The sequence below is a fragment of the Brachyhypopomus gauderio genome, chromosome 10 (genome assembly GCF_052324685.1).
Source record: "Brachyhypopomus gauderio isolate BG-103 chromosome 10, BGAUD_0.2, whole genome shotgun sequence".
Lineage (NCBI taxonomy): Eukaryota > Metazoa > Chordata > Actinopteri > Gymnotiformes > Hypopomidae > Brachyhypopomus > Brachyhypopomus gauderio.
The window spans coordinates 3,712,366-3,731,371 of NC_135220.1; the positions used below are offsets into that span (position 1 = coordinate 3,712,366).

Consider the following 19,006-nt stretch of genomic DNA (forward strand, 5'->3'; position numbering starts at 1 on the left):
TTCAAGACACATTATACACACGGTTCAGCGTGTCCTCAACTAACCCTGTTAGATGTCTTGGTCGTCTGTACATGTAGGGTGAAAGGTAAGGAAAATATGAAGTGCTACGCCACACCATCAGCGAGGCAGCAGTCAGAGCTGGCCTTTCCTCCGCACCTGCCTGAATGAGCAGGTATGTGGGCTTATTTACACAGATCTGCACAATGAAGTAATACCCTCGTGGTACTAGTGGTGTTTTTGGCAATACGGAGAAGCCTCTCTTTCAGTAAAAGATGGGGTTAGGGTCATGCACCAGTACAAATGGTTAAATGATATCTGTTGAATAACGCACTGTGACTTGATAGTAAGTCTCTTCTTATGATACAGTCAAGAAGAAGTCAACAGTTTCCAAGCCTGTCACCTGCCCCAGAGTTACAAATTGATTCAATCAGTCACTTTGTGGTGGTGAGTCGCTGAACTATCACTGTGTTTGCTCAGCAGCTGTGACACCTGTGAAGCGCCCTGGGCCTAAGCAAGCAGTGTGTGTGTGTGTGTGTGTGTGTGTGTGTGTGTGTGTGTGTGTGTGTTTTTCTAAAAAGTTCAGATTAGCGGTAGAACCCAGCCCTCTAAGAATATGGTCTCTGCACGGAAATGACTGAACAGTGTGTGCAGGAAGTGGTGTGAGCAGTTGGAGAGATGCAGACCCCCATCTAAAAGCCTCTGAGTTCTCACACACATGAAAAGGTGCTCTCCCAGGACAGGAACACACACACACACACACACACACACACACACACACACACACACACACACACACACACACACAATCTAAATTGTCTGACCTAGATTCCCCTCATCTGAACCGCCGTGGTGGGGTTAGGGGGTGTTGTCCCCCGTCAATGGTTTGAAATGCTGCCAAATAGAACTGCAACTGAAACTTTTACTAAACCCCCACCACCACCCTCCCCCACCTTTCACACAGGAAGAGACAACACAGGGAACAGATGAAGAAAATCAAAATGAATTCATAGCTTTTGCAACCCGTAGGACTTCTATCCAGATCTCCTTCTCTCCGGTTTTGTGGTCTCAGTGTTGAGTGAAGGCTCCATGTAAGCACTGCCAGTTTATTGTGTGAGGGGAGCTGAGCTTTGGATTTCTACAGGAGAGAAATACACAATTCCATCGATAACAAAGAGAACATGACATGACAGTGGGCTGATCCGGACTGCGCCTGAACACAAACATGCAGGAGAAACATGGATGCATTCCTGAACATGCCGCACATGTGACACTAGGTCCATCTGTGGACTGTGATCTCAATCCTGTACCAGGAAGGACCTCTGAAGGGTTTTCTTTCAGTCACTTCCTCTTTGTTAGCTAAAGGAACTCAAGGAGTCTAGGGAGTCTGACCAACTCTGAGCAGTTGCTTTGTCGGCTTGTGGTTTAAACTTCAGACATTTTTCCTCCACTTGTCTGGACACATTTGTTTGAGCTGGTTTCAGGTGCACTGAATGTTCTCCATCTGAGCAGGTTAAGAACTCCAGAAGCTCCAGAAGACGTGTGCATGAAGATAAATAGGTGATGAGGTTTTGCAGCTGGGGGGGTGGGGTGTGGAGGGGGTACTTCAGCTTGTCCTCCTGGTCTGCACCCCGTCGTTGTTTTTTCCAAAACAGTGCAAACCCTGGACACCAGCGACGCAGCGTCGAGACGCATGGAACTCAAGCTGGATGCCTCAAACTCCCCTGGACAGGCGCCAAATGTTGACAAAAGCAGTGAGTGATTTCACAGGGGTGAAGGGCTGAAGTGGTCGACCACTCATTCTTCGTTTGGATCATATGTGAGACCCCTGAGACTGAGTGAGAGCAGAGGGAGGCACAAGGTAAGAGGTGTTGAGAATTACCCAGTCCTGAGGACCTCAGCATGTTTCTTCTTGTAGCTTACCGAACTATTGGATTGCGTTGTTTTCGTTTTCTTTTTTAAAGAGATAAGTAACCCATGTCAGTCTGGCTGAGGCAGAAAGATCGCCCTTCATCCTCCTGAGAACGTCTGAGATTGAGCTTCTTATGGACTCTCATCTCTCTGTGCTCTGAAGTAAATATCACTGTGCCTTTATGACTGTAACTTGCTGCTCGAATCACAAATCGTCAGATCTCTCCGCCTTCCATTTCTTCCTAGCTCTTTCTTTACTAGCGCTCTCTCTCTTTTTTCTCTCTCTCTTCTCTTTCTTTCTCTCTCCTCGCACTCTCTCTCTTTCTCTGTTTGTCTTGTTTACTCGGTGGCTGTGCTGGAGAGGGCAGGGAGAGAAAACAGGCTCACGCTAAGGCAGGCGAACCTCTGGCTACTTTTAGTTAGCACTTTTCCCTAGCCCCTCGATGCAGTGCAGTTCTTCAGAGCCTATTTCTCTCTCTCTTTCTTCCTAATAGGAACTATGTATATATAAGTCTCCTTCACCTGCTGCCATGACCATGCCTGTTTCTCCTTGATTTTCAAGCCTTCATCATCCAGGTATTTAAATATATTTTTGTGAAACGTTTGCCCTTCTGGTCTTTCCTGCTTGACTTCAGCAGACCCACAGATTCTTCACTATATTTCTTTCCTGGCCTCTCCTATCTTCTCACCATCATATTCCTCCTGTAAATTTGTTTTCTTGTAGCTGTGGCTTACATTTCACCATTTCTACTTTGCCGACGACCATATAACTAACTTTAAACTTAACCCTAATCCTGTACCTAAACCTAACCTATTTCTACTCAGAAAACATTTTAATGATGGAAAACCTCCAACCTCCATTGACGACTGGTCTTTGATACACAAATTTCTCAGATGCTGTGGTTGTCATTGTAGATGTTGTTGCTGGAGGTAATAGTTTGTTGAAGGTTTGTTGGAAGTAAAGGTGTAACAGATGTTTCATTGTGTTCTGTACATTCCAGTTTCTGCGGGTTTGTTGTGGTGGTTTAATGCGCACTGAATTGAAAACCCTGATGAATCTGGAGTTGACAGGATCGTTTGTGGTTTTCATCAAAACCAAGTTGTTTGTATCCTGTAAATTGTAAATCAATACACAACTGCTGTTGTTCACTGCTAACAGAAGAACAGTTGTACTTTCTTTCATTGTTAATTTGTGGAAATAGTTTCTTCACTGACTTACCCTGCAGTTTTGTGAGCACTGTGGTTTTAGTGTGTGTACACAGAATATGCAGTATCAAAGAAATTAATCTTATGTGTACTATTTTATCAAGACTTGATTTAACAACATTGCATATTTTATAGCATTATGTACATGAACTGTCTGGTCAAGACAAGATTTGTGTATGAACTGGAATGGTCAAATAGCAGATTCAAAGTCAAGTACATTACATTTTCCATAGTAATGTGAAACCCTTATGTATAGACATTTAAAATGCATATGCTTTATGTAAGATAATTTTAAAAGTATACATAACACAGATTTGTTGTTGAAGAAGAATTCATATTTGTTATGAATTACAACAAAATCTGTTTAACAAGAGGACACATTCAAGATGGCGGTGATTGGCCATGTGTTTGTGTGGTAGTGTGCTCAGTTCTTTTGACTTTGACTAGAAACTTCTGTTAAAACACTCTGCTGAAAACATACAAATTGCCGTAGTGCTCTTGACGATAATCCCCTATCCCTCTGCTTCTGACAAATCTCAAAACCAGACCTTGGGCTCATTCTGAAGGGAAACTGGAACTGTGTCATTTGGTGATACATGTAAAGGTTTTTCTTCTGTTATTTGACGTTTGTGCTGTAATGTGTGTCAGCATGAGGCAAGTCTACTGCCCTCCATCTTTCACAATCTAGATGCTGTGAAAGATTCAGTGTGCATGTTTATTTTGCACAGAGACAGAGAGCTGGAGAAAGAGAGAAGGAGGGAGGGAGAGAAGGAGAGAGGGAGGGAGGGAAGAAAGGGAAGTGTGTCCTCCTCCCCGTTCTCCTCAGATGAACTTATCATGTTGCTTCATAGTTTTTTTCCCTCTCTCTCTCCCTCCCCCCACACCCCACCCTCTCTCTCTCTCTCTGTCTCGCTCTCCATTTGGCCTACTTCCTGCATTTACTGTACTGCTGACAATTAGCTGCTCTGTACAGTGACCGGCCGCATCACATTAGCCAGCAGGAAGTCTTTCTTTAGAGAAGGCGGAGTTTAACTCTGCATTCACACGCAACACAGAGAGGACCGAAATGCATCTTAGGATGCATTCTTAGTAAAAAAGAACACTATAGAAGAGAAGAAAAAACACTGTAGAAGAGATGTAAAAAAAAGAACACTATTGAAGAGATGTAAGAAAAAGAGTAACTGGTTTAAATTAATGAGTAAAGAAAGCTTAAATGGTCCAAATGGGGTTATCAGAAGTTCAGAAGTAGAAATTCATAATACATAATTGAATGTTGAAACAGCAGTGTTGTACCTAAAAGTTAACATTCATGCTCTAGTGTGCACTAATGCGGTTGCACTCAGGATTGTGTGTTCTAAAACCACAATATAGTTAGCTGTATTGTGGGTAAAGATAGTTTGCTAATCTAGAGTGTGTGCGCAGGCGAGGCGAGGCTGAGGTCTTATCTGGGAGTGTAGACGGCTAACAGCAACCCTCCATTGCATGTGTGACAGAGTCACCCAAGGTCAAGGCCATCTCTGCTTCCTGTTTTGGGGGGTGCTATTTTTGCAATAACGGCAGTGCTCTTGGTTGAACACGATAGCAGCGCACGTCACAAAGTACATCGTCTCTGCTGCTTTTCGGGGATTTCAGCAGCCTTAACTCCTCCATTAATATAGAATATTTTAGTTCAGCACTGAACCTCCCACTTTTGTGCATATCAGTGAATACACCGTGGAAGAATGTTGTTGTCAAGTCAGGGGTGAGGGGTCAGGCAATAGAGTCATGCACACTCATCCTTCATCACATATCACGAGTATCAATAAAGAAGAAGTCAGTAAAGAGAGGACACCACACAATTCTCCCCATACCAAACCCAGTTCTCTTCATACCAAATCCAGTCAACAATTACAGGCAGATCAAAATGATACTTGCTCATCACTATAGGGGTGTTGCATGGGAAGATGGGGGTTAACATGATTGTAAGGGCCTGTGACGAGGGCTCTGAAGCCCTGGGGTGGTGGAGCCCACTGTTGGGTCCCAAGTCCCTGGTGACCCCCTGCTTCAGTACACACTGCTTCAGTACACACTAACATGTGTCAGGTAGCCTTCCTACCAAGGATGCTATTAATTTTCTGTGATGCATTATGGAAATTCCATGTCCATGTGACAAAGAAAGACTCAAGGTGCTGTCATTGTTACTTACGTAAGGGGAACTTTGTTAAAAATATTACAGGTTGAACACTATCTTGCAGAAACTCTACGGTGAGAAGGAATACCAATAAAATGGACTTTGACATTATCTTTGACTTACCTACTTAGTAATAAATGTTAAAGATTTTTTTAAATTAAAGATAGTCTTACTATGATTAAACCCTGACCAGCGTGTGGTTTTGAACCTCACTGACCAGTGTGTGGTATTGTAACTTATTGACCAGGGGTGGGTTTCCCGAAACGTTTGTAGCGCTAAGTACTTCGTAACCTCTTATGAAACGTACGAGGTTAAGAAGTACTTAGCGCTAAGAACGTTTCGGGAAACTCACCCCAGTGTGGTATTGAACCTTACAGACCAGGGTGTGGTATTGAACCTTTAGAAAGAATAGGATAGCAAGGATTCCATCTGATCATGAATATGTTCTGGCCAAACTGAAAGTCCATAGCTGGTTCACTGTGTGAAGAGTTACACAAGTGATGTCAGTGTATTTATTTATTTTTAAGTGCTTCTGAAAAATGCCAAATTATGTGATTAGAATAATAGTAAATATGAGATTTGACAGCTTCATGCCTGTTCAAACAGTTGCATTTAGCTCCTCCCCCACAGGCTGAGCCATATCTGCACACCTCAAACTTCTTGCTCCTCCCCCAACTAGTGGAGCCGGATTCACACCTCTTCAAACAGGCATGTTAAGCTCCTCCCCCACAGGCGGAGCCATACTCTCACACTCCCACAGGCGATTTAGCTCCTCCCACATGCTCAGGCCCCTTTACTGTACAGCCAGAAATATAATTATGCTCACAAATATTATCATAACGATCAAAACTCAGCCAGAGCTCTGGATAGTTGCCTCGACACCATTTTGTTTCCTCTCTGTCGTTGTGTGTGGAACGCTATAATCAAAACCTCCTGAGATGCCCCAGGAGTGGTTGCATTTCCCTCAAACTGTGAGACAGCGAACGTTATGTAGGGCTGCTGTGTTGGAATGAATTCAGTTCCTGGTGAAGTGGGCACACACTGTAGGCAGGAAGTCAAAAATGTTTTTCTGTGACGCCATTCTAACCATGCTGAAGATCAGAGCTATGTGTTAAGTGTTAAGCATATTCCGTTTCTCACTAACATTCCTCTGTACATTCCTCTGACCTTTACCTTAATCGAATGTATGATCAAATGTATTCTGTAGCGTTAGTAGGCTTTTGCTTTCAAGGCTACAAGACTGAAATGTCATACGATAAAAGAAAGGAAAGGTTACTCATAGAGAGCAGTGTCCATACAGTTTTCATATACTTTACACGCATACAGTGTTTGGTACATTTGTAGTTGCTTATTCTCACACTCAATGAAAGCCACGAAATTTCCTGTCACAAAAAAAAAATTCACATTTGTAATTCCTAATTTTCGAATTTATAACTTATTAATGTATCTAATTCCAATATGATTTATTAATATAAGAAAAAGAAGTTCAAGAAGAATAAGAAAAAAAAATTAGTTGCACTTCAGAGTTCTCCCTTGTTATGTGGTTTAATGATTTAATGATATCCCTTTCTTTCATTCTGTAACTGTAACTGTTTTGTCATTGCAGGTTTTTCCTGCCTGGAAGGTCCTCCCAGTGTTGCCTTTAGGGCTGAGGTAGTAGATTGAGTAGTTGTGGGGCAAGTCCTGCTCCCTCTGAGATAACTATACAATCTACTGTCTTTCCTAAGGAGACAGCCAGATCAACCAGAAGTGCATTCAATCAAGATGACTCGTTCTAACTATTTCAAATAAACAGCAAATCAAGTGAGCTCAGTTTAGACCTCAAACAGTCCAGCTTATTCATTAGCGCCCCCTGTCTTTTATCATTGGTTGTTTGTTTTTGTTTATATCTTATACAAGTAATCATTGTGCATTTAAAGCACTGATTGGGAGTCTTGAATAGCATGCAGGAGACCATCTGAAAGGATGCAGACCTAAAGGGGAAAGCATTGGTGCATTGGCGTGGTGAGGTAGTAGGTTGTATAGTTTGGTGGGAAGGGCCCTATTTAGGTGATAACTATACAGTCTATTGCCTTCCTCGCCGCACTGACAGACTGCACGCCACCATAGAAACACATCAATGGCCAGATCTTTACTGACATTGTACTACTGATTTGAATAGTGCTTTTTATTGCAAAACACTTTCTCTATGCCTTCATTCATTCTTCACACACACACGTGTGTGTGTAATTGTAAGATGTTCTTGTGTTATTCATGAAATAAACAGTACCCATGAAATAAGGAGTATTTTCAATTGCATTTACAGTATGGTTGTATACAGAAAGTCTATAGCTAACACCAGTGTACAGATCAGTCTACAGCCCACTGTACAGACCTGCGTAGAAACCAGTGTACAGAGCACAGATATGTGTATAGACCAGTGTACAGAGCAGGCTACAGACCTGTGTGCAGACCAGTGTACAGACCTATGTACAGACCAGTCTACACATCAGTGTATTTTAGTCAGAGTGCACCAATAGCCAAAAATGCTATATAAATTCCAAGGGCTATTATTATTATTATTAAACTTTGTTTTAAAAAACACACACAAAATAAATTACTAATTTCATAATGAAACAAAACACGTTTTGTGTTTGTGCATGAAGCTTCAAATAACACATCCTCTTTCTTTGTCTCCCACGTCTTTACCTCTTGCTGTCAAAACCAAGGGCTTGCTTGTCATATCAGTGTGCTGATGAAATAATACAATGCAAAAAAAGTATGAAAGCATCTGGGCGTGTCTTGTTTTGCCCAGCACATTACTGTTCTCTCATTGGTTGATTCCATCTGTAGAACTGTTTAACATTAAAATTGGTAGTGTTTATTTGTTTATTTATTAGAGTTATTTGGGTTTAACGGGAGTGAATGAAACATTGTGTTTTGAATGGAATAGCTTTCGTCATAACTTCGTATTGTGAAGTATGCTCCGTAATAAAATGTGCTTATTGTAATGACCAAAGAATTCAGTACACTTCTACATTTTGCATGTATCAGGTGAATACTGGCAAAGCTTTGCCAGCTCCTGTGAATTAGGCTGTGTTCAGAGTGTACAAATCTGTGTGAGCATTTGGGTTCTGGGAGGGGAAATAGAGCCATGTGTATTCAATAATACAACACTCTAATCTATTTACAATGTGCCAGTTAAGACTTTAAAACATGTATGAATGTTATAAGCATAACACATTATAAAAAAAAAAAAATCATATCACTGTGTAAGAACTATCTAGGCAGCTGTCTTGAGGCTTTATGGATGTCAAAGAGATTTCAAACAGCTGTTGTCAAGTCAGTTGCCCAAGTCACACATCTAATCTGCAGATAGTAAAGGTGATGGTTATGATAGCTGCGTTCAGTTTAAAAATGGCAAATGGGTGAAGAATTCATATAAGCAATCTCTGTGCTAGCAAATGTCACAGAGGAACTGCTTCTTCAACATTTCACAGAGGAGTTGGTGTTAAAAGCGGCAGTGTTAGTCAAGAGTCAAGAGACACAAAGCCTCTGTTGAACATTGTTATCTCTTTTATGACTGGCATATTTGACCAGGGTGTTTGACTAAGGCACACTGCACTGGTGGAGGTGCACTGGGCTGTAGACCAAGACGGATACATTGCAGATGGATGAAGCAGACCATGACAACATTGAGGTACAGTACATATAGAAATGATACATCATCAGGAGCCACCAGCAGCACAACAGCGCCCCTCCCTGGCCAACTCCTATATATATACGACAGATCATTTCTAATATGGTTTACATTAGAGATCTTCAGAAACATTCAAGACCAGCACTTATTTAGTAAAGAAAAAATGTATTTTCTTTCAGTTCTCCATAATCTGCTATTGGCTGTTGCCTTTGTAGTTATTTTCTATATACTGATGAGTTCACTTACTGTGATATTTACAGTGTTTCTTGGTTGCTTTGGTGCATTTAGCAACTTTACTTCTTGCAAAATTACTTCTCCAACCATTTGCAAAATGCACCAAAGCAACTGACAAAAACTTTACCAACAGCATCAATAAAAGCAACAACAACAACATCAGAAACAACAATGACAACAACAACAACAGCTGCATCAACAACAGTTACAACAACAAATGCAGCAACAACAACAGTTACAACAACAACAACAAATGCAGCAGCAACAATGACAACAACAACAGCAATAACATCAACATTAGCAACAACAACAGCAGTTAACAAGGCCTCAAGATAATTTTACAACCAATCCTTAATTTTGTAAAAATAAATAGTTGTTGATATTTTCATTGTAATGTTTATTTTATTTGCACAATTCCTGTAAACATATTTGAGTTGGTATTTTGATGTGTAAAAGCTATACTCGTCTGCTAATAACACTTTAGTAAGTTTAATAACTTTAATAATTACTTTAGTAAAACGTAAATAAAGCAGTGAACAAATTTGTTTTGTTTCAGTAGTATGTTGGAGATACAATGGAGATGGTGTTACACCCAACTGTTGAGCACAGAGAGCATTTTAATTCAGTTTATGTCTAATAAAAGTTGAAAAACTCCAATGATTCAGTCTGCAGTGCTATTTTGATGTAGAGATTTGATGTAGACAGACAGACAGACAGACAGACAGATAGATAGATAGATAGATAGATAGATAGATAGATAGATAGATAGATAGATGTCTTTTTGCTATGCTTAAAAATCATTAACAATTTGGATGGAATGCTGTTTTTATGCTTTGCATGTGTAGGTGTGTATGTGTGTCTATGTGGTTTGGTGACAGGTGAGGTGTATTGTGTATGTGTGTGTGTGGGGGACAGTGATGGCTTAGTTACCTTGAAAAAATGATCTGATTACTGATTACTCCTTTAAAAAGTAACTTAGTTACATGACATATTACTTGATTTTTAAAGTAACTATATTAGATTACAAGTTACTTTAGTAGTTACCAGAGGTGGAAAGAGTACTGAAAAATTGTAATTGAGTAAAAGTATCATTACTTTGCCTAAAATCTACTCAGAGTAAAAGTAAAATTACCCATCTCAAAATTTACTTGAGTAAAAGTACAAAATTACTTCATTTAAAATGTAATTTGAGTAAAAGTTACTTAGTTACTCTCAGTTATTTAATGCATGGATGAATCGTGAACCAAATTCAGCACAAGTTGTTTTAATCGATTTCAAAGTGTATTTAAGTGCACATCCACACTTGCAAAAAGATCAGCTGGGCTCAGGAACATACTTCCTCACAGCACAAGGACAGTCACAACCTGTACCATAAAGTGCAAACAATTGTCAGTCCTATTGTCCAACGGACAACACTATGATAAGAATAAAGAAATTTAAATTACAAATTATTCAAAAAACAAAATGCACACAAAATTAAGTGCCCACAAGATGCCACAAATCAAACTAAAATGCAACAGGATTCCACTACTCACAATAAAATGCCCACAGGATCCCACATCAAAAATTTAAAAATGCTCATAGGATTCCACAATTTAAAAGTAAATGCTCACAGGATCCAACTATTCAAAATACAGTGCCCACCGGATCCCACTATTCACAATAAAATGCCCACAGGATCCCACATCTCGAAATAAAACAAAATGCGCACAGGATTCCACTATTAAAAAGCTCACAGGATTCAACTATTCAAAATACAGCTCCCACAGGATTCCACTTTTCACAATAAAATGTCCACAGGATCCCACAGAACCTGATAGATAGAAGATTTAAAGATAGAACAATCTCATCCTTTTGGAAAAAAAGTGCACCAGATTAGGACCTCATTATGAGACAATGGAAAGGGCGCGCGCAAGGCAAGGCCACACACTTGGCTTTCAGTACTGGGACTCAGAAGTTTAAATTTCTGCCGCATTTAATTTTTCACCATCAATATTTTTTTACTCAGTAATGTGAGGGCGTTCAAATGTAGTAAAGTAAAACTACTTGGTTCAAAATGTACTCAAGTAAAATTACATATTTCAAAAACTACTCAGAAAATTACAAATTACTCATAAAAAGTACTCAATTACAGTAATGTGAGTAAATGTTATTAGTTACTTTCCACCCTTGGTAGTTACATTCAGCAGCAAAATGCAGCAGTGCATTTTTACCAGTAACAATGTATCTCCTGACATTTAAATAATGTATCTCCTGACATTACATTTGTGATGAGGCGCGATATTATTTGTAAATGTATTTGTAAACGTAATACAAGCGAACTATTCAGTCAGACAGCTATTTGTTGTGAAACTAAATACCATTACAATTTCAAGCATTTTTACGTACGTTAGCCAAAATTCCAGCACTTTTCAAACCTGGAACACAATGCAACATTAAAATTGGTCAAGTAAATGTTCCTTCCCCTGTTTTTGAGGGGTATTTCTTTACACTACCACATATCGTTCGGGAGAACACTGCACAGAATGACGTGAACGCACTCGCGCTCTCACAGGTTAGCGCCCAGCGTGCAGAGTCAAGCACTACAGTCAGACGCAAAAGTTTAACTGAGCCAAGAAGAAAGCAAAAATATATATTTTTACTATGGAAAATAAAAATAGTAATGCACAGTTACTTGGATAAGTTACTTGGATAAGTAACTTTAATCTGATTACTGGACTGGAAATAGTAACTCGTTATATTATTCGTTACTGAAAAATGTGGTAAGATTAGAGTAACGCGTTACTGACATTACTGGTGGGGGACGTGTAGTGTGTGTGTGTGTGTGAGTGAATGTGTGTGTGCATCTGTATGTGTATGTGGTTTAGTGGCAGGAGGAGTGTGGGCACACTTTTGACCTTGTTTTAACATGGTTTCACTGTCTCTAATTTAGAGGTTTCTGATGCATACTACAAATGCGATACCACTCGCTCACAGAGGTTTAGATTACGCTGATGGCGTGGAGGAACATTCACTGATAACCATACATCTATAATTATAAATCCTTTAAAGTGCTGTTTAAGTTAAAATCCTTTAATAGTCTTCGCATACCCTCCTATAATCTTAATTTGACGTTATCGCAAAACAGTATTCTGAACTAGTCATTTTGAGCTGTCTAGCTGGATGTCGGCTAGTATCTTTCACTCAACATAATTTGCAAACGACAACAACAACAGCAATAATAACAACATTAGCAACAACAACAGCAGTTGACAAGGCCTCAAGATAATCTTACAACCAATCCTTAATTTTGTAAAAATAAATAGTTGTTGATATAAAAGTTATGAACCATCTTCATTTCAACAAATGCAACAGATGGTGATTCGGGGCTTGTCGGGATGATTTAAGCGAGTGGCCGATACGCAGTCACGCAAAAGACTCTTTAGATGCCCGTTAGCAGAGGCAGCCTGTGTTTCAACGGAGGCCACAATCAAGCAGCACTGGCCACAAGATTATGTGACACACTGGCATTATGTGACACTGGGTGGCACAGTGGTCACTTTCATGCTGCTTAAATGCTACTTACATGCCAAACAGGGACCGCACCCTTACAGGAAATTTTGCAGAAAGACGCGCCTCCCAATGACCTCTGATATGTTTTGTGATTGGCCAGATGCAGTTCGAGTTTGTTTGCTCATCCTAAATATCCCAGATGCATTCACGACCCGAATTTCAACCTGAACCTGAATTTCGACCTGAACCTGAATTGCGACCCAAACCTGAATTTCAACCCGAACCTGAATTTTGACCCAAACCTGAATTTCGACCTGAACCTGAATTTTGACCCAAACCTGAATTTCGACCTGAACCTGAATTTTAACTTGAATTTTTGCATACCTGAATCAGTGGTGGATCTAGGATTTTTCTGAGTAAGGGGCCATCAAGGGGCCACAATATTCATAGAGGGGCCAAGTATTTGTCCAACATCCTTGCACACAATAGCACACAGTCAATTGTTAATATCCCTCAACTTTTAACTTTCATGGCATTCAGCAACAGTAAGTGAATGAGTGCATAATTCACTGAAATTTAAAGACTATTTACAGAATGAAAAGCATACCATCAGGTCCTACTGGAGTAGAACAATCATTTGACGTCTGCACAGGATTCTGTGCACCACACTGGAATGTCTGAAAGCAGCAAATGACAAATTATTTAACATAAGCCTATTTAACACAATCAGTTATTACTTTCCAAGAGAGCCTCTTACCATCAGATCCTGTAGGATCTGCACTGATTGGTGACTCTGGTGGCTCAGTAGAATGGGGAGTTAAGTCATCAACTTCACTCTGCTTGTCCTTATCAGAGAGAGTCCTGTCCCAATATATGTCATAAACTATTCAGCAGAAACCATGTTGTCTACAAGACCACCTTATTATTTATTTAAAACTGAAGGAAAGACTTGAAAGCTTAAAATATATAGTGAGTTGTGGTAGATGTGGTGATATATGAACCAATAAAAATTTAAGCCATTACATTAAAGTGAACTTATGTGCCATTGCACAAGTTACAATACAGGGTTGCAAACTCTCACACATTGAGCGTGAGACACACGCATTTGACCGTTTTCACACACTCTCACGCCACACTTTCGATATCTCACGGCGGAAAAAAAAATCCAGTTTATTTACCTCTGATCCACATACATGATTAAATGTACGTCACCCCCCCCCCCCCCAACAATTTACACTCGCCACCTCCTCCAGGCTAATATCTCACTCCAAGCGAATGTCAAAAGTTGGCAACCCTGACAATATCAAACATTACAGCATTAACTGTTGTTGCCCTGCTCCTGACCAGCCTCTGGTCTACAGTCTTCTGCTGCTCTCTCTGCCCTCTCTCTGCCCTCTCTCTGCTCTGTTTCAGCGTCTGGCTGGCTCAATCTTTTGGCCAAAAACTGCTGAATTCCTGCCTGACACTGACCCTTTCTTTTTATACTCTCTATCATTGCCAAACATTATATTTAATGTTAAAGTTACAATGAAGAACATGAATCCACATTACATTTATTAGCGAAATGCTAACGTTCATGTCTAAACACAAGTAGGGCCTCGGTTAACACTACTGTTAACTAATGTTAGCTTTGCATCTTAATTTAATGTTAGATGTTAATGTTAATCAGACTTAAGCTACGTGACAGCTGTGAGTAAACATGGATTTATGACTTACCAACCAACTCCTCAAAAGTGCCATCGGTTGTGGATAGAAAAACTTTCTCCGCGGGATCGTGCAAATCTTCTTCTGTAAGCTTTAGGGTGTACTCACACTAGGCACGGTTTGCTCGTTCCGTGCTGGGGCCCGGTTATCCCCCCTCCCCACTCCCCCTCTGGCCTGCACTCACACTCGCTTCAGCAACCCGGCCCGAGCACGCTTACGTCATCACAACGCCGCTTTATTTGGAAAAAAGCGCGCTCGCACAACACTATAGAGTTCACGATTCTCTTTTTATTGTATTTTTGGAGTCGTTTTGGGAGTGCAGAAACACGGTGCAAGCACAGATTTATCGATAATTTAACACAACGATTGTCTGCTAATCGCTTTGCCGCTATGACTGTTTAACGTGAGCGTCGCATCACTGATGTCATGTTTGAGTTCCAGCGAAATGAACCAATCAGACGAGGCACCAAGCAGGCCCGGGCACGGATAGCGCTCACACTAGAAGCGAACCGTGCCCGAGTCCACATGAATCGTGCCCTGGCCCACCTCTTCAAAACGGGCCCGAGCACGGTTAACTGATCCGGGCCCGGGCACGGTTGGAGCGCTCACACTAGCCAAACGAACCGTGCTTCGGCAGGCAACCGTGCCCGGGCCCGGATCACAGAGCCTAGTGTGAGTACGCCCTTATTCACGCTGGACATTCCGATTTGGCGCCACTAGTGTTTGGGTATGGAATTGCATCCACCTATAATCTGATGATCATCGCTCTCGGGCAAAGGACAGATGAGTGACAGGACAAGGGCGCTTCAGGGGGCCAATCAGATTTCAGCTGGGGCCAATGCCTCTGTGGCCCCACCCCTAGAACCGCCACTGACCTGAATGAATTTCACAGACTGTTTTTTCAAGTAATAATGGATTCAGGTTCAGGTTCTGGTGACACTAAAAAAGATCCATAGAAACGCGTTAAATTTACTCCGTTACATTTACTCAAGTAGCTTTTTGGACAAAAATGTACTTGTGAGAGTAGCTTTAATATGAAAGACTTCTCCTTTTACTTGAGTAAATATGTGGTGATAAAAACTCGATTTTTATTCAGCTTGCTACCGTTACTTTAGTTTTGTGAATAAATCGTTTTTTCAGTGAGAAGACTGACCAACGTCTCATTACCTGAGTATGGGTGATGATCAAATCAAATGAAGCTGGTCAGTCACATGATCACATACGCAAACTTTCTCCACTGGTAGCAAGAAAGTGACAGAAAACCTACAGAGCATCCCTCATACAGCCAATGTTCACATTACAAACATGTAAAAAGAACAGTTATATAATGCGCTGTCAGTTGAATCTGCCAAAATGTGTGGACATTTGAGCCTACAAGAACTCGACATCAAAATTGAAGAAATACGTTGCGATAAGTTTGCCTTATGTATAATTTTGACTTCTTTGTGTAATGCTATATCTGTTACAACTGGAGGCATAATTTTGCATGATGTAATTATTAAATGTAACACAGTGCAATACTAAAAACCAGTTCAAACTCAAACTCTAGCAATATTTGATGATTAAGTTGAACCAAAGTTTGCTACAAATTGATTCAGTTGGCGTCAAGTTGTAGCTACACGTTGTGGCTGACAGTCTCCTCAGTGCCTTTGTGGAACACATTTAAGTTACGCTTCACCAATAATTAGTATTTTTCCTCTAAATCGGTTTGCAAATCCACTTTTCGTGCTTGTGCTGGAAAAAAACTGAAATAAAAAATCAACCAATCAGAATATTTCACACCATTGTTTCTAGGTAAAACAGAGAAAGAACTCCCCCCCCCCCCCCCCAAGACCTTCGGTTTATCTGTTGCATACCCTTGCCTTTTACATTGAGCTTTTATTATGGATTGGCAGTTAAATCAACCAATCATGTTTCGAATTAGAATGGTGGGGGCGTGCTCCAATGGTCTCAGGGTATTCTCGTTGGTCCATACGTCAGTTCTTCGTGGTTTTAGCTCTTGCGCTGGCTAGTTAGCAGCTCCTAGCCAGCACTACCGTGAGGTTTTACAAGCAGAAAGGATGGAATCGCAAGAAATTGTCAGCGAATTGCTAACTAGGTATGTTTATATTAAATAAGTGTTCAGCTATTAATAATTTGCTGACATTTGTGAACAAGAGCTCACCTCAATATAAGCCACACCTACAAAGTTTTTTAAAAAATGGAAAATGTTGTATAAGCCACATATATCTACTGAACTGAATACATTTAACTGAACATAAGTGAACTGATCAGTTTCTGAATGGGGCCTGTAGCATTTTACGTGCAACAGATTTGGCTTTCAGCCGGTGTTGTGCCGAGTTCCGACTCCCCTGGTTTATCCATGCATAAAGATGCTACAGATGATATTGTCGATTTATGTTTCTATGCTCATTCTATTCTATTCTCAGGTCCCAACTCCTGACTGGGCCGAGGACAGTCATTTACAGTTTTTGACGACTGCTACCATGCGTTTGTCCAATCTGTAGTCACATTTTCAAAACTCTAAACACATTGAACACAACATCAGTCTTCAGTGGCTATACTATTAGTTCAATTCATGTTGTTATGGCACAAAATGCAGTCATTTTACATGTTTTTATAATGCTTAAATTTTCTATACACACAAGGTTATCCAATAACAAAATTCTGGATCATTTTTGTCTTATTTACAAATGCTTGAAAACAGCATGTCAAAAATGAAAACCTAAGGTTCAAAACCTTAAATATTGTATAAAATGCAAAGATCTCGTGTCACGCAGTGGTGGTGATGAGGTGTAGTGTGTGCCAGTGTGTTTGTGTGTGTGTTTTGGTGGTATTGAGGTGTACTGTGTGTGTGTGTGTGTGTGTGTGTGTGTGTGTGTGTGTGTGTGTGTGTTGGTGGCAGTGAGGTGTAGTGTGTGCATGTGTGTGTGTTTGTGTGGTTTTGTGGCAGTGTGGTGTAGTGTGTGCATGTGTGTGTGTTTGTGTGGTTTTGTGGGAGTGTGGTGTAGTGTGTGCATGTGTGTGTGCGTGTGTATGTGTTTGTAGTTTGGTGGCAGTGAGGTGTAGTGTGTGTATGTGTGAGTGTGTGTGTATGTGTTTGTGGTTTGTTGGCAGTGAGGTGTAGTGTGTGTATGTGTGAGTGTGTGTGTTTGTGTGGTTTTGTGGCAGTGTGGTGTAGTGTGTGCATGTGTGTGTGCGTGTGTATGTGTTTGTGGTTTGTTGGCAGTGAGGTGTAGTGTGTGTATGTGTGAGTGTGTGTGTTTGGGTGGTTTGGTGGCAGGGAGGAGTACTGTGTGTGTGTGTGTGTGTTTTGGTGGCAGTGAGGTGTAGTTTGTGTAGGTGTGTGTGTGTTTGTGTGTGTGTGTGTTTTGGTAGTGGTGAGGTGTAGTGTGTGTGTGTGTTTGCGGCAGGTGTAGTGTGTGTGTGTGTGTGTGTGTGTGTGGTTTGGTGGCGGGGGAGGTGTACTGTGTGCGTATGTGTGTGTGTGTGTGTGTGTAGTTTGGTGGCGGGGGAGGTGTAATGTGTGTGTGTGTGTGTTTGTGTGTGTGTGTAGTTTGGTGGCGGGGGAGGTGTAATGTGTGTGTGTGTGTGTGTGTGTGTGTGTGTGTGTGTGTGTGTGTGTGTGTGTGTGTGTGTGTGTTTTGGTGGCAGTGATGTGTAGTGCTCCTGTACATTTACAGGACATGTTGGTTTGTGATGAACAGGGTTCATCAATACTAGATTTTACACTTGAACACACTGATTAACACTGATTAATCATTGTGTTTTGTGTTCTCGTAGTGTGTGGGTTGCTATCAGCATGCTGTGCTGACTATAGATATGAAAAGATATTTTTACCTTGTGTTTTAAATCATCATCATGTAGCCACACACAACATAGCCTTAAACTCCACCCTGAAACTCTTTATCAGTTTTATTACAAGACCGCAGGTTTAGAGTGACGTAGTTTTATAGCCACTGATGTGCTCATACCAGATACTCCATCACCATTATGTAGTTCTAAGCATGCAAATATTAACGCTATTGTGCAGCCGACTAGACACAGTAGTCAAACTGCAAGTATTATGAATGAATGAATGAATGTTCAATTTATATAGCGCCTTTCCAAATTCCCAAGGCGCTTTACAATTTAACACAGGTACAATTCACAGACAACCAATCACACACACACCGGTGAGAAGCGGCAGCCAATTGCGCACAGCGTACTCTCTACCAGAATCCACAGCCCCCTGGGGGACTGAATGGGTTGCAGGAAGGGGAGAGAGGACAGACCCTAGTGGCAGAGCACCATCCACCGCTGGGCATACAAGCAAACACACACACACTCAGACACTACTTTTTATTGAACATAGAGACACAGACACACACTCAGGGAGAATTTTTTGTTGACTGCCAATTTACCTAACCTCCATGTTTTTGGACTGGAACTATTATGAGGAACTAGGTCACCCTTGGCATACACTGTAACATGTAATGCATAATAGGCATAATTTCCCAATGTTTGGGTATATGTATATGTAGTGAAGCTTATGAAGCTATAAACTATACACTATTCATCATTTTATGTGTACCTGTAGAGGCTCTTGGTACAACATGTGATATGGCCGACAG

General features: G+C 40.9%; 1 long non-coding RNA gene across 1 annotated transcript; it reads left to right on the plus strand.

Annotated features, from left to right (window-relative positions):
* Positions 1 to 1,605: 1,605 nt before the first annotated feature.
* On the plus strand, positions 1,606 to 8,571 carry LOC143525200 (uncharacterized). The gene is made up of 2 exons (XR_013133588.1): positions 1,606 to 2,484; positions 6,891 to 8,571. It is a non-coding gene; the product is annotated as an uncharacterized LOC143525200 (long non-coding RNA).
* The last annotated feature ends 10,435 nt before the right edge of the window (positions 8,572 to 19,006 follow it).